The 12,869-nt window shown below is 39.4% G+C and overlaps 1 protein-coding gene across 5 annotated transcripts in view; it reads right to left on the bottom strand.

The window, feature by feature from the left end:
- The window catches only part of GTF2E2 (general transcription factor IIE subunit 2), a 98,259-nt gene that overhangs the window by 20,919 nt on the left and 64,471 nt on the right, over window positions 1-12,869 (bottom strand). The window lies entirely within an intron of this gene.

Raw genomic sequence — 12,869 nt, forward strand, 5'->3', positions numbered from 1 at the left:
GCCTGGAAGATTCCATGGACAGAGGAGCCTGGTGAGCTACAGTCCATGGGGTCACAAAGACCATGGGGTCACACACAACTGAACATGCATGCAGCAGCAGCATCTTGCAGGTTACAGATTCTTTCCTTGGTTATGCCAAGTTGACTGATGAGCTTACAGAAGACATTCTCTGTCTCTGTTACCGTGCTTTCCATTTCTAGAATTTATTTGATTTTCTTATAATGTCTACCTCTCCGCTGAAATATCCTACCTGATCATGCATGCACTCTGTTTCATTTATTTTAAATTTCAAGTCTGACAGTTCCAATACCGTGTCCTCAGAATTTGGTTCTATAAACTCTCTTCTCTCAAAAGCGCTTTGTTTTTCCTTGCTTCTTTTTATGCCTCGTAATATTTTGACAGCAGAATATCCTCTAGAGAACAGCTGAGACTGAGGTTAATAGTTCTGTGCCGGGATCTGGGCACACCTTTCCTTCTGCTAGGCTTTCAGCGTATGGAGGTTGAGGCAGTCTATGATGAGAACATGAACTTGGTTTGAAATCTGTTGCTGCTATGGTTATCCACAGTGCACCACAGGCTCCAAATTCCTCCAGCCATACCCTGCACTCAGTGGAAAGACCGCTTTGCCAGAGGGTTTGGCCTCAGTGTCTGCTCAACCTCCTCTCTTAGGTCCCCCCTTAATGCTATAACCCTGGCTGGCCTGTCAGCCTCCACGCTCTTGCGACTCTCACAGAATTCCACTGCTACCTGTCACTGCACACCTGTCAGCCTGGGGTGGGAGTTCTGATATTCTAATTAAGCCTCGGCCTCAGACAAGCCCTGTGTCCCATGGCACTAAATGGGGTCTCCTCAGTGTCCCTGCCTTGTCCTCTCCGCCAAGTTTTAGGTCCAGCATATATTTCGCCTTTCCCCTTGACAGAAGGTTTTTCTTTCTTTTCTTCTCACAGAAGTTTAAGACTTTTGTCTCACAGAAGACAGGGAGGGAGGAGATGGCTTCATGTCTTTTCTGAAGCGTCTACCGTCCCCTTCTCCAGCCCTGCCAAGCGGGGCCAGGACCCCCAGCCTAGCCTCTGCTTTTTAAGAATCCAGGGAAGTCTGTGGAGAAGTGCCATGAGTGGGTGTCCACTCCCAACTGTCTGCAGCCCAAGGCTTCTACAGTCTCTGGCTAGCCTACACTAAGCCTTTAGCAGTTCATTAAACATTTTAAAACTGAATTCTTCTCACCAGTATTCACATTCTCAGTATTCATGTCCCAGGTGTGCAAGTGTTTGTAGCCCATCTTTTCTTGGTGTCTGTCTTTCCTTCAATTTCAGGTTAGGTGGCTGCCCTGCACCTCAGCTCTCTGATGGAGTCAGAGTTGCTCAGTTGTGTCCGACTCTCTGCAACCCCATTGACTACACAGTCCATGGACTTCTCCAGGCCAGAATACTGGAGAGGGTAGCCATTCCCTTCTCCAGGGGAGCTTCCCAACCCAAGGATCAAACCCAGCTCTCCCACACTGCAGGCGCATCCTTTACCAGCTGAGCCACAAAGGAAGCCCAAGAATACTGGAGTGGGTAGCCTATCCCTTCTCCAGGGGAACTTTCTGACCCCCAGGAATCGAACCAGGGTCTCCTGCACTGCAGGCAGATTCTTTACTAACTGAGCTATCAGGGAAGCCCCGGATGGAGTCAAGAAAACTCTAAATTTGTAGCTGTCTAGGGTTTGTTGTTGCCAGAGTGGGAACAGTGCTTCCTCCATTCTAAGTGAAAGCTGAAAGCCCCAACTATCTACTTTTTAGCCAAACTTGAAGAACAATGTGATGACCACGACTAGGTCTGATCACAACAGGTATATATGAGAGAAAACAGCTTCAAACTTCCAAGTCAGCAATAAAACATCTAATTCCAAGACAGCACACAAAATTGTTTTAAAATGTATATCATAACTGGGATTTTACATGCCAACTTTACCACAGCAAAAGAACAGTTCTGATATTTTAAATGTGACTTGCTAAATTCTAACTATCAACATGTACAAACTCCATTCACTTATTTAGCGTAGGTAAAACATAACTGTGTAACAGCTATACTGTGGACATCTCTGTATAAAAAAAGGAGAAAAATACATATAATAAAAACACTTTTCACCCAGCGTTAAATTTCATTCAGTTCACTTTTTACCAAGCCTGTGCTGCCAGGATTGCAAAATTTCAGTTCCTTGAAGACAAAGTACTTTTACTTTGTGCCTGACATGTACAGAGCTCATGTACTTCAGGGCACTCACGACACAACAACAGAGACTCTACTGACAGTAATGGTCAGGAAAGCCAATCTTTGTTAATGTGCCACCAAAAAGAATATACAATGCTATATATACATTCTTCTAAGCACAACAGAATTGAAAGTACATTAAAACAAAATGTAACTACTTCCTTTCACTAAAAGAAACATCACAATCTCAATATCTCAATAAAGAAAATATCTCAATAAAAAGTCTTCAATGTCTTTGTTTCAATAAGACATTTCTACTTTAATCTTTGGCTTTCCTTAGCTCAGTGCTATTGCAGTATTTAAATAGTACATCTACTATGTAAATGTATTACAGCTGCATAAATACTTAAAATGAACACTGGAAGGCAGGGCCTAAAATAGAGACAGAATCTCACAGGATTCCAAATTTAATTACTTTTTAATGTATGTAGGGACAGAAAATGCTCAGATTTTCTGTCATAGGTGCAAAAACTAAAATGAAATAAACTGGTATAAATTTTATTAAAATCAATGAAAGAAAAATTAAAATCAAGATAATCTTTATGTTCTGGAAGGCTGGCAAAGTCAACTAAAAACATCCAGTATTGGTGAAGGTCAAGAAATGGAAACCTCTGCATAAAGACTGGTCTCCTAAAATAGGTTGGGCATTAGGCAGGCTACTGAAATTTTTTCAAGTATGCCTTATCTTTTTTTTGTCCCATCAATTATACTTTAAGAAAACAAAATAAGATAACTAGGCAAAGTGTACATACAATATATTTATATAGAAGGATTGAGCATTATTTATAAAGCTTACAATAGCATATAGCAAAAAAATTAAATTTTTCTCTGTGGAACATCAGAAAAAATCTTTTAAAGTATGGTCATATCTGGAATACCATATAGCTATTAGGAAATGAACTAAGACAGCATCAGGGCCCCAGGCAGAGTGGCTAGCCACTGGGAGGAGTCCTGGATTCTAAGGATAAAGCTGAAATTGCTGAAGCTTCCAGGCAGAAAAAAAACAATTTACTGGCAATCAGAAGGAACAACCAGATTGTCATCAGACTTCCTCCAAGGAACACCACCTAACATTACCTCACTGCCACAGATCAGCAATTCCAACTAACTGCTAAACTGACTTGGTTTCTTTGCTATCTGTATAGCTCAGTTGGTAAAGAATTCGCCTGCAATGCAGGAGATCCTACTTCAATTACTGGGTCAGGAAGATCCACTGGAAAAGGGATAGGCTACCAACTCCGGTATTCTTGGGCTTCCCTTTTGGCTCAGTTGGTAAAGAATCTGCCCGCAATACAGGAGACCTCGGTTGGGAAGATCTGCTGGAGAAGGGAAAGGCTACCCACTCCAGTATTCTGACCTGGAGAATTCCATGAACTATATAGTCCATGGAGTTGCAAAGAATCAGACACGACTGAGCGACTTTCACTCGCTTCACTAACCAACTGCCAAGCCACAGATTCACTGAGTGAAGATTAAACCAAGGATTTTGGTACTACTTTATATTTTTAATGCTGCTAATAGTAGCCAGCCTGATGTTACTATTATTCTTACTATGTGTCAGGTTCCATTCCAAGCTCTAAGCATTTTTATTTATATTTACTCATTTAAACCTCATAAGGACCACAAATGAACAGACACCATTATTCCTATTTTATACTGGATTGGCTGAAAAGATCATTCAAGTTTTTCCATAGCATCTTGCAGAAAATCCAAACAAACTTTCTGGCCAACCCAACAGATAAGAAATCTCAGACAGAGCATCTTGTCTTCGCTAGTAAGCAGCAGAGCCAAGATTTATACCAACAGATCAATTACTCAGCCCACCCTCTGGACCTCTGCATTTATACTGCCGCTAAATTAGTAAGATTCTGACTTAAGGAAATAGGCACCTTTGTGAAATAAAACACATACCAAGGTTCAACTACTCTGGATTCACTTATCTATTTAATGTTTTAAATTACCACACAACAGACTCTCTCCGTACTTATGCTATGTCTCATTTTTGGACGTCTGCTTCTATCACAGAACGAACGAAGGGTGAGTCTTCAGTGTGACTGGAAAGCTTGCCCACTCAAGATGTCCTCTCTACAGCTAAGACTGCCACCTAGTGGGCTAGAACAAACAGCCTCATCAGCACAAAACAAAACATTTTGAGAAACAAAACACAAAAGAAGAGACAGATGGACACAGAGAAAGACAGATGTTAAAATATGCATCACTTTTCAATAGATCTTCTCTGGAAACACATAATGTAAGTCAATAACAGAAAACCTCAGTTTTTAAAATTAAGTGATTTAGGCAACACCAACACTTTCAACTAATGGGCATCTCAGCCCTGAGCTTCCTGTGGTAGCTGTGACCCCCAGGGCTCTACAGCACGGTTATGAACACCACAGTGACATGCTGTGTGGCATGTTGCACCATATGTGTACCCGTGTCATTCCTCCTTCTGCCTGGGCTCAAGGACAGAAATCTTATTCACTTTGCTATATTTGCTATCACTGAATGTGCTGAAGAACACATGAAAAGAAGCTTGAAGACAACATACTGTAGCATTTCTGTTTTATAAATGTAAACTATACCTTTAATATAACCCGGGCAATTCCACTCTCCAGGGAACCAGTGGTGATGTCTAGATACATTTTGGGGACTCACACTGTGGGGGAAAGTCTGCTACTGGCACCGAGAGCAGCCTGTGATGCTGCTAATCGTCCCACAATGCACTGTGACAGCCGTGACTCCAAAAAAAGTATCCAGCTCCAAATGTCAACACTGCCAAGGTTGAAAAATCATGCTTCCTCCCAATCATCTTTAGTAAAAAGTACACAGATTAATGATAAATATAAATTTATAATAAACTGATAACACCACTAATAACTAATAAAAGATGATACCACTCTAACGGCAAAAAGCAAAGAGGAACTAAAGAGCTTCTTAACAAGGGTCAAAGAAGAGTGTGAAAAAGTCAGCTTAAAACTCAATGTTAAAAAAACTAAGATCATGTCGCTCAGTCGTGTCCGACTCTTTGCGACCCGTGGACTGTAGCCCACCAAGCTCCTCCGTCCATGGGATTCTCCAGGCAAGAATACTGGAGTGGGTTGCCATTTCCTTCTCCAGGGGATCTTCTGGAACCAGGGATCGAACCCAGGTCTCCCACATTGCAAGCAGACGCTTTAACCTCTGCACCACCAGGGAAGCCCCTGATCATGGCACACTTCATGGTAAATAGAAGGGGAAAAGTGACAGATTTCCTCTTCTTGAGATCCAAAATCACTGCGGATGGTGACTGCAGGCATGAAATTAAAAGACTATTGCTTCTCAGTAGCAAAGTTATGACAAAACAAAAGCTATGACAGTGTGTTAAAAAGCAAAGACATCTCTTTGCCAACAAAGGTCCGCATAGTCAAGGCCTACGGGTTTTCCAGTAGTCATGTACAGAAGTGAGAGCTGGATAGTAAAGAAAACAGAGAGCCAAAGAGCTGATGCTTTCAAACTGTGGTGCTGGAGAAGACTCTTGAGAGTCCCTTGGACTGCAAGATCAAACCAGCCAATCTTAACAGAAATCATCCTTGAATACTCTTTGGAAGGACTGAGCTGAAGCTCCAATACTTTGGCCACCTGATTCTTAGCCACCTGATTCTAACAGCTGACTCACTGGACAAGATCTTGATGCTGGGAAAGACTGAAGGCAGAAAGAGGTGACAGAGGGTGAGATAGTTAGATGGCATCACCAATTCAACAGACATGAACTTGGACAAACTCAGAGATGGTGAGGGACAGGGAAGCCTGGTGTGCTGCAGTCCATGGGACTGCGAAAAGTTGGACACGACTTGGCGACTGAACAACAAAATAAGAAACTGAGCTAGAACCCAACTGTGGTTTACATATATCAAGTATTTCTTATATTGGTTAAGTACACACTTGATTTTCTAGGAATATATGGTGCATAATGTATATGAATATACTATCATTAACCTCTGTATATCACAGAACAGCTATACTTTGTATGAATTTTTTTAGAACTTTACCAAGAATTTTTATCACTTTAGGAAAATACTAATTATGAATGGTATTTTCATAAACGAATGAATCACACATTTATTGAATCAAATGAATCATACATTAGTTCACTTGTAGCTATAACATTCAATGGTTAATTCTACATAAAAATGTAAACAACTTCTTCATTTATATTCTGGTCTGTGTAAGAAAAACAGTCCACTGAACCTGATTAAATAATTAAGAACCACCAGGTTAACAAAAAAAAAAAAATCAGTCATTCAGCGTTTGCTGTTTTCTACCTGAAAGATCTCTCCCTGCACAACTGCACACATGGGCACTGTCCTAACACTTCACCAGGCTGGCTCCAGCTCATTCTTCCTCTTTTTTCCCACAGTGGTCTTTTCTGAGCTCCACCCTGTTTTTATTTTGTGTGATATCATCTGCAATCAGTTTTTATTTTGTGTGATATCATCTATTTTCCCCTTCAGAATATAAGTAAGCTCCACAAAGGCTAAAACTATCCTATGCTGTTCACCACTGTACCTCCTACATTACCAAGATGACCAAAGAAGGCAACAGGAAATCGATAAGTATTTGTCGAAACATGGATTCATGAATAAATGATAACAGACTGTAACAAAACTCTCATAATGTATCAACTAGAGAGTAAAAAGAGAATGAAGTTGATAAACTGATACCACGAATAAGCAAACTACTTAAAGATTATAAGGAGAAATACTTTATATATGAATAACCAAAAGTAAATTATACAATTTCCAAATAAGGGTGAGGAAACATCAGATAACAAAAATGGTAAATACAAAATGACACTCACAACTGGTTCAGAGAGTTAAGACTAACTATATGCCATCTACAAAGGAAGTATCTAAACCAAAAGAACGCAGGTACAAAGCAAAAGAACAGGCAAAACTATCTCAAAATGTTCTTTAAAAGGCGACAGATTAGACATAACAGGATATAAAGCTAGAGTTCAAGTAAAATAGCATCAAATATGAATAGTAATTATGATACAAACCTTAAACTATGACTGTCAAGAACACTTATAAACTGAAAATTGCAGGAAAACATATAAAGCAGAAACTATTGGAAGTACTGGCTAAATTAACAAGAAATATGAAAGCAACAGGAAATGTTAACATTTGTTCAGTCACTTCTCACATCAAGATGTGAAACAATCAGTATGTAAAGGAGGATCTGATATTTTCAAACAAAAACACAACAGCAACTAAAGTAAAACAGATAAACCAACAGGTAAATAAGGGAGAAAGCCCAAACACAAAAAGTTAGCAATAACAAGGGAAAATAACAGGCAATAATTCTTAAAGGAGGACATAATGAAAGAAGATTCTAAGAATGTCTGAAAAAGCATGCTAGATACATTCACAGGTGTATGCTTTCAAATAATCTTTAAGGAATCCAATATTCTCCTAAAGATAAGTAAGGAGAAAAGGCAGCGAAGGGAGGAAAAACTCTTCTTCCCTTTTCTGAATCCAGCATTATACCCATACCAAACAGCAAGAAAACATGCAAAAGAAAAAAGCAAAAATCCTTAAATACATTAGTAAGAAAAGCACACAAATACATAAACCAAACAAGTATTACTGTAGGACTAAAAGGATGGTTCAATACTGAGAAATCTAGTAATATAGTTCACCAATGGCAGTCAAGATCTTAAAAGATGCAAAAATAATTTACTGTTAAATCTTCCTAATAGCTTCCTAAATTATATGTATTTCATTAATATAAATTACATATACATATCTCACTATATAAGGGTTGTAAGAATATTTGCTGCAGCAACATTAAATGTTTGAAAATATATCAATCAGACACATCTATAAAACGAAATACTAAATAGTCACACAGCATCACAGAATACCTGCAGTACAGAGAAAATAAACTGGAAAATTTTACAGAACTTATACCTAGAAATACATCTAACAAGCACATATAATCTGGGGGGGGGTGGGTAGTGAAAATGCTTATTTTGCCTTTATAGACAAATAATGAGGTGATGGGAAGAGTTTAAGCCGGTAGAGGCCATAAAACACAGCAAACGAAAAGAGGTTAACACTAGGGAACAGAACTCTACGTAAAAGGTACGAAATAGGAAAAGGCTGAGCAAAGTTACAACAACAGCATCGAGAGAAAGCACACACAAGGGACAGAAAAATCACAACCCAATATAAGGACTAGGGTGACAGCTACTACTAAATTCTAAGTGCACTCCCTACAATTTTTCCAATGAAATACGATCAAGAAACCCTACAGTTTCAGGCTATTTTTTTTCTCTTGACATACAGAATTTAATTTAGAAACTGTTTAAAGTAGGTAAAAACCCTTGTCAAGAAGGAATAGGTGGAAAATGGGTTCCCAATAAAATGGAATTCTAGGGAAACGAAAGTCTAGAAGGTCACAAAGGAGAAACAGCACCACTGTTATTTGAATAATGGCTAGTTGCTTGCATTTTCTGGCACTGTTAATCACTAAATCTGGATTTTCCTCTGAATTCCACAGAGAGCATGCACTACGCAACAATTTTATCATAAAATACCTGCTTGCTACACACATGTCATGACAGGCTACCACTAGAAACCAGACAAACACATTCAGGCTATTCTTAAAGAACTACTGTAATCTCTCTCCTATCAAACACGTGCTGTGCTTATTAGCTGCTCAGTTGTATCCCCACTCTTTGCGACCCATGGACTGTAGCCCGCCAGGCTCCTCGGTCCATGGGGATTCTCCAGGCAAGAATACTGTAGTGGGTTGCATGCCCTCCTCCAGGGGATCTTCCTGACCCAGAGATCAAGCCCAGGTCTCTCTCGCATTGCAGGTGAATTCTTCACCATCTGAGCCACGAGGGAAGCTCAAGAATACTAGAATGTATAGCCTTACCCTTCTTCTCCAGTGGATTTTCCTGACCCAGGAATCGAACCCAGGAATTGAACCTCCTGCAATGCATGAGGATTCTTTACCAGCTGAGCTACCAGGGAAGCCCCCAAATCAAACACGTCCTTCAATTTAAACATCTACTTCCAGAACAGATATGCTACACTATGCTGCCATCTAGAGAGCAGAATTAATACTACATATTCTCTCTGAGAAAGTTTATGTTGTTGAAAGTTGGATGTGGTCAAACAAGAGATACCAAGAGTGAACATGGACATTTTAGAAATCAGTGAACTAAAATGGGCGGGAAGAGGCAGATTTAATTCAGATGACCATTATATCTACTACTGTGGACAAGAATCCCTTAGAAGGAATGGTGTAGCCCTCACAGTCAACAAAGGAACCCGAAACGCAGTATTGGCTTCAATCTCAAAAATGACAGAATGATCTCGGTTCGTCTTGAAGGCAAACCAACCATTCAATATCACAGTAATCCAAGTCTACGCCCCAACCACTAATGCCGAAGAAGATGAAGGTGAACAATTCTATAAAGACCTACAAGACCTCCTAGAACTAACAGCAAAAAGGATATCCTTTGGGCATATGAGACTGGAAAGCAAAAGTAGGAAGTCAAGAGAATACCTGGAGTGACAAACAGACAAGTTTGGCCTTGGAGTCCAAAATAAAGCAGGGCAAAGGCTAACAGAGCTTTGCCAATAGAATGTATTGGTCATAGAAAACATCCACTTGCAACAAAACAACAGAGGACTGCTGTGGACATCACCAGATGGTCAGTACTGAAATCAGACTGATTATATATATAGTCTTTGCAGCCGAAGATAGAGAAGATCTATACAGTCAGCAAAAACAAGAGCTTATTGTGGCTCAGATCACCAGTTCCTTATCGTAAAATTCAGGCTCAAATTGAAGAAAGTAGAGAAAAACATTAGGCCATTCAGGTATGCCCTAAATCAAATTATGATTATACAGTAGAAGTGACAAATAGATTCAAGGGACTAGATATGGTAGGCAGTGTCTGAAGAACTATGGATGGAGGTTTGTAACATTGTATAGGAGGTGGTTACCAAATCCATTGATAAGAAAAAGAAATGCAAGAAGGCAAAGTGGTTGAGGAAGCATTATAAATACCTGAGAAAGGGAGAGAAGCAAAAGGCAAAGGAGAAACGGAAAGATATACCCAAATGAATGCAGAGTCCCAGAGTAAAACAAGGAGAGACAGGAAAACCTTCTTAAGTGAACAATGCAAAGAAGTAGAGAAAGACAATAGAATGGAAAAAATCAGAGATCTCTTTTAGAAAATTGGAGATACCAAGGCAACATTTCATGCAAAGATGGTACAATAAAGAACAGAAACGGTATGGACCTAACAGAAGCAGAAGAGATTAAGAAGAGGTGGCAAGAATACACAGAGGAACTATACAAAAAAGCTCTTAATGCCCCAGATAACCACAATAGTGTGAACACTCACCTAGAGCCAGACATCCTGGAGTTCAAAGTCAAGTGGGCCTTAGGAAGCATTGCTATGAACAAAGCTACTGGAGGTGATGGAATTCCAGCTGAGCTATTTCAAATCCTAAAAGATGGTGTTGTTAAACCGCTGCACTCAATATGCCAACAAATTTGGAAAACTCAGAGCAATGGCCACAAGACTGGGAAAGATAAGTTTTCATTTCAACTCCAAAGAAAAGCAATGCCAAAGAATGCTCAAATTACTGCAAATTGCACTCATTTCACATACTAGCAAGATTATGCTCAGAATCTTTCAAGCTAGGCTTCAGCAATATGTGAACCGAGAACCAGATGTACAAGCTGGATTTAGAAAAGGCAGAAGAACCAGAGATCAAATTGCCAACATACGCTGGATCATTGAATAAGCAAAGGGAATTTTTAAAAAATCTATTTCTGCTTCACTGAGTATGCTAAAGCCTTTTATTGCGTGGATCACAACAAATTGGAATATTCTTAAAGAAATGGGAATACCACACCATCTTATCTGTCTCCTAAGAAACCTGTATGCAGGACAAGAAGCAACAGTTAGAACTGGACATGGAACAATGGACTGGTTCAAAATTGGGAAATGAGTACATCAAGGTCATGTACTGTCACCCTGCTTATTTAACTTATATGCGGAGTACATCGTATGAAACACTCTGCTGGATGACTTACAAGCTGGAATCAAGACTGCCAGGAGAAATATCAACAACCTCAGATATGCAGATGACACCACTCTAGTGGCAGAAAGCGAAGAACTAAAGAACCTCTTGATGAAGGTCAACGCAAGAGTGAAAAAAGCTAGCTTAAAATTCAACATTCAGAAAACAAAGATTATGGCATCCAGTCCCATCACCTCATGGCAAATAGATGGGGGAAAAGTGGAAATAGTGTCAGATTTCATTTTCTTGGGCTCTAAAATCACTGCCAATGGTAACTGCAGCCACAAAATTAAAAGATGTTTGCTTTTTGGAAAAAGAACCTATGAAAACTCTAAACAGCATATTAAAAAACAGAGACATCACTTTGCAGACAAAGGTCCATACAGTAAAAGCTATGGTTTTTCCAGTTGTCATGTATGGATGTGAAAGTTGGACCATGAAGAAAGCTGAGTTCCAAAGAATTGATGCTTTTGAACTGCGGTGCTGGAGAAGACTCTTGAGAGTCCCTTGGACTGCAAGGAGATCCAACCAGTCAATCCTAAAGGAGATCAGTCCTTAATATTCACTGGAAGGACTGATGCTGAAGCTCCAAAACTTTGGCCACCTGATGGAAGGAAGCTCACTGGAAAAGACCTTGATGCTGAGAGCAAGAGGAGAAATGGGCAACAGAGGATGAGATGGCTGAATGGCATCACTGACTCAATGGACATGAGTTTGAGCAAACTAAAGGAGGTAGTGAAGGACAGGGAAGCCTGGCACGCTGCAGTTCATGGGGTTGCAGAGAGTTGGATACGACACAGTGACTTATGGACAACAAGTCATTAGACAATATTTCAAGTTAAAAATAAATAACAGTATAAACATATTATTTAGCAATATGGGAAAAACCACTGGAAGAATTTAAAGTAAAACCAGTTAAGTTACCTGCCATAAAATAAAGGGACTGGAACCAGAGAAAGGAAAACTACATCTGCTTTTTACTATATCTTTCTTACTATTTGAAAATGTGATACTAGTGGTAAGTTTAAGACGATGAAAAATTTTTTTCAAATGGATTAATTATGCTTAAGGAATCAGTTGTTTATTTAAACTCAGAAGGACTTAAAGATCAAGTCCATTTTTATGGTTTTAAATAGGAAGAACTCAATCTGACAATTATAAAAGTCTCTATAACAGCAAAACTCCAAGTAAAAGAGACACAGGCAAAACAAAAATTGCTCAGCTGAATCTTTCTTGAATGAGCACCTATCACTACAATATACAGGAGGAGTTGACTACTACCCTATTTTACATACAGGAAGCTTATTTAGAGAAATGGCATTATAGAAGAGCCGTAATACTTTGCAAATTTTCACTTAACTAACAAACATTAATAGAGAACCAACTGTATACAAGGCACTCTTGATGAGGATTCTCACAAAAATATAACATTCTGTTTCCTACAAAAAATCAAAGTCGGGGCTTCCCTGGTCCAGTGGTAAAGAATCCGCCTTGCAATGAAAGGACACCAGTTTGATCTTTGGTCAGG

Source organism: Ovis aries, chromosome 26 (assembly GCF_016772045.2).
Source record: "Ovis aries strain OAR_USU_Benz2616 breed Rambouillet chromosome 26, ARS-UI_Ramb_v3.0, whole genome shotgun sequence".
NCBI classification, from domain to species: Eukaryota; Metazoa; Chordata; class Mammalia; order Artiodactyla; family Bovidae; genus Ovis; species Ovis aries.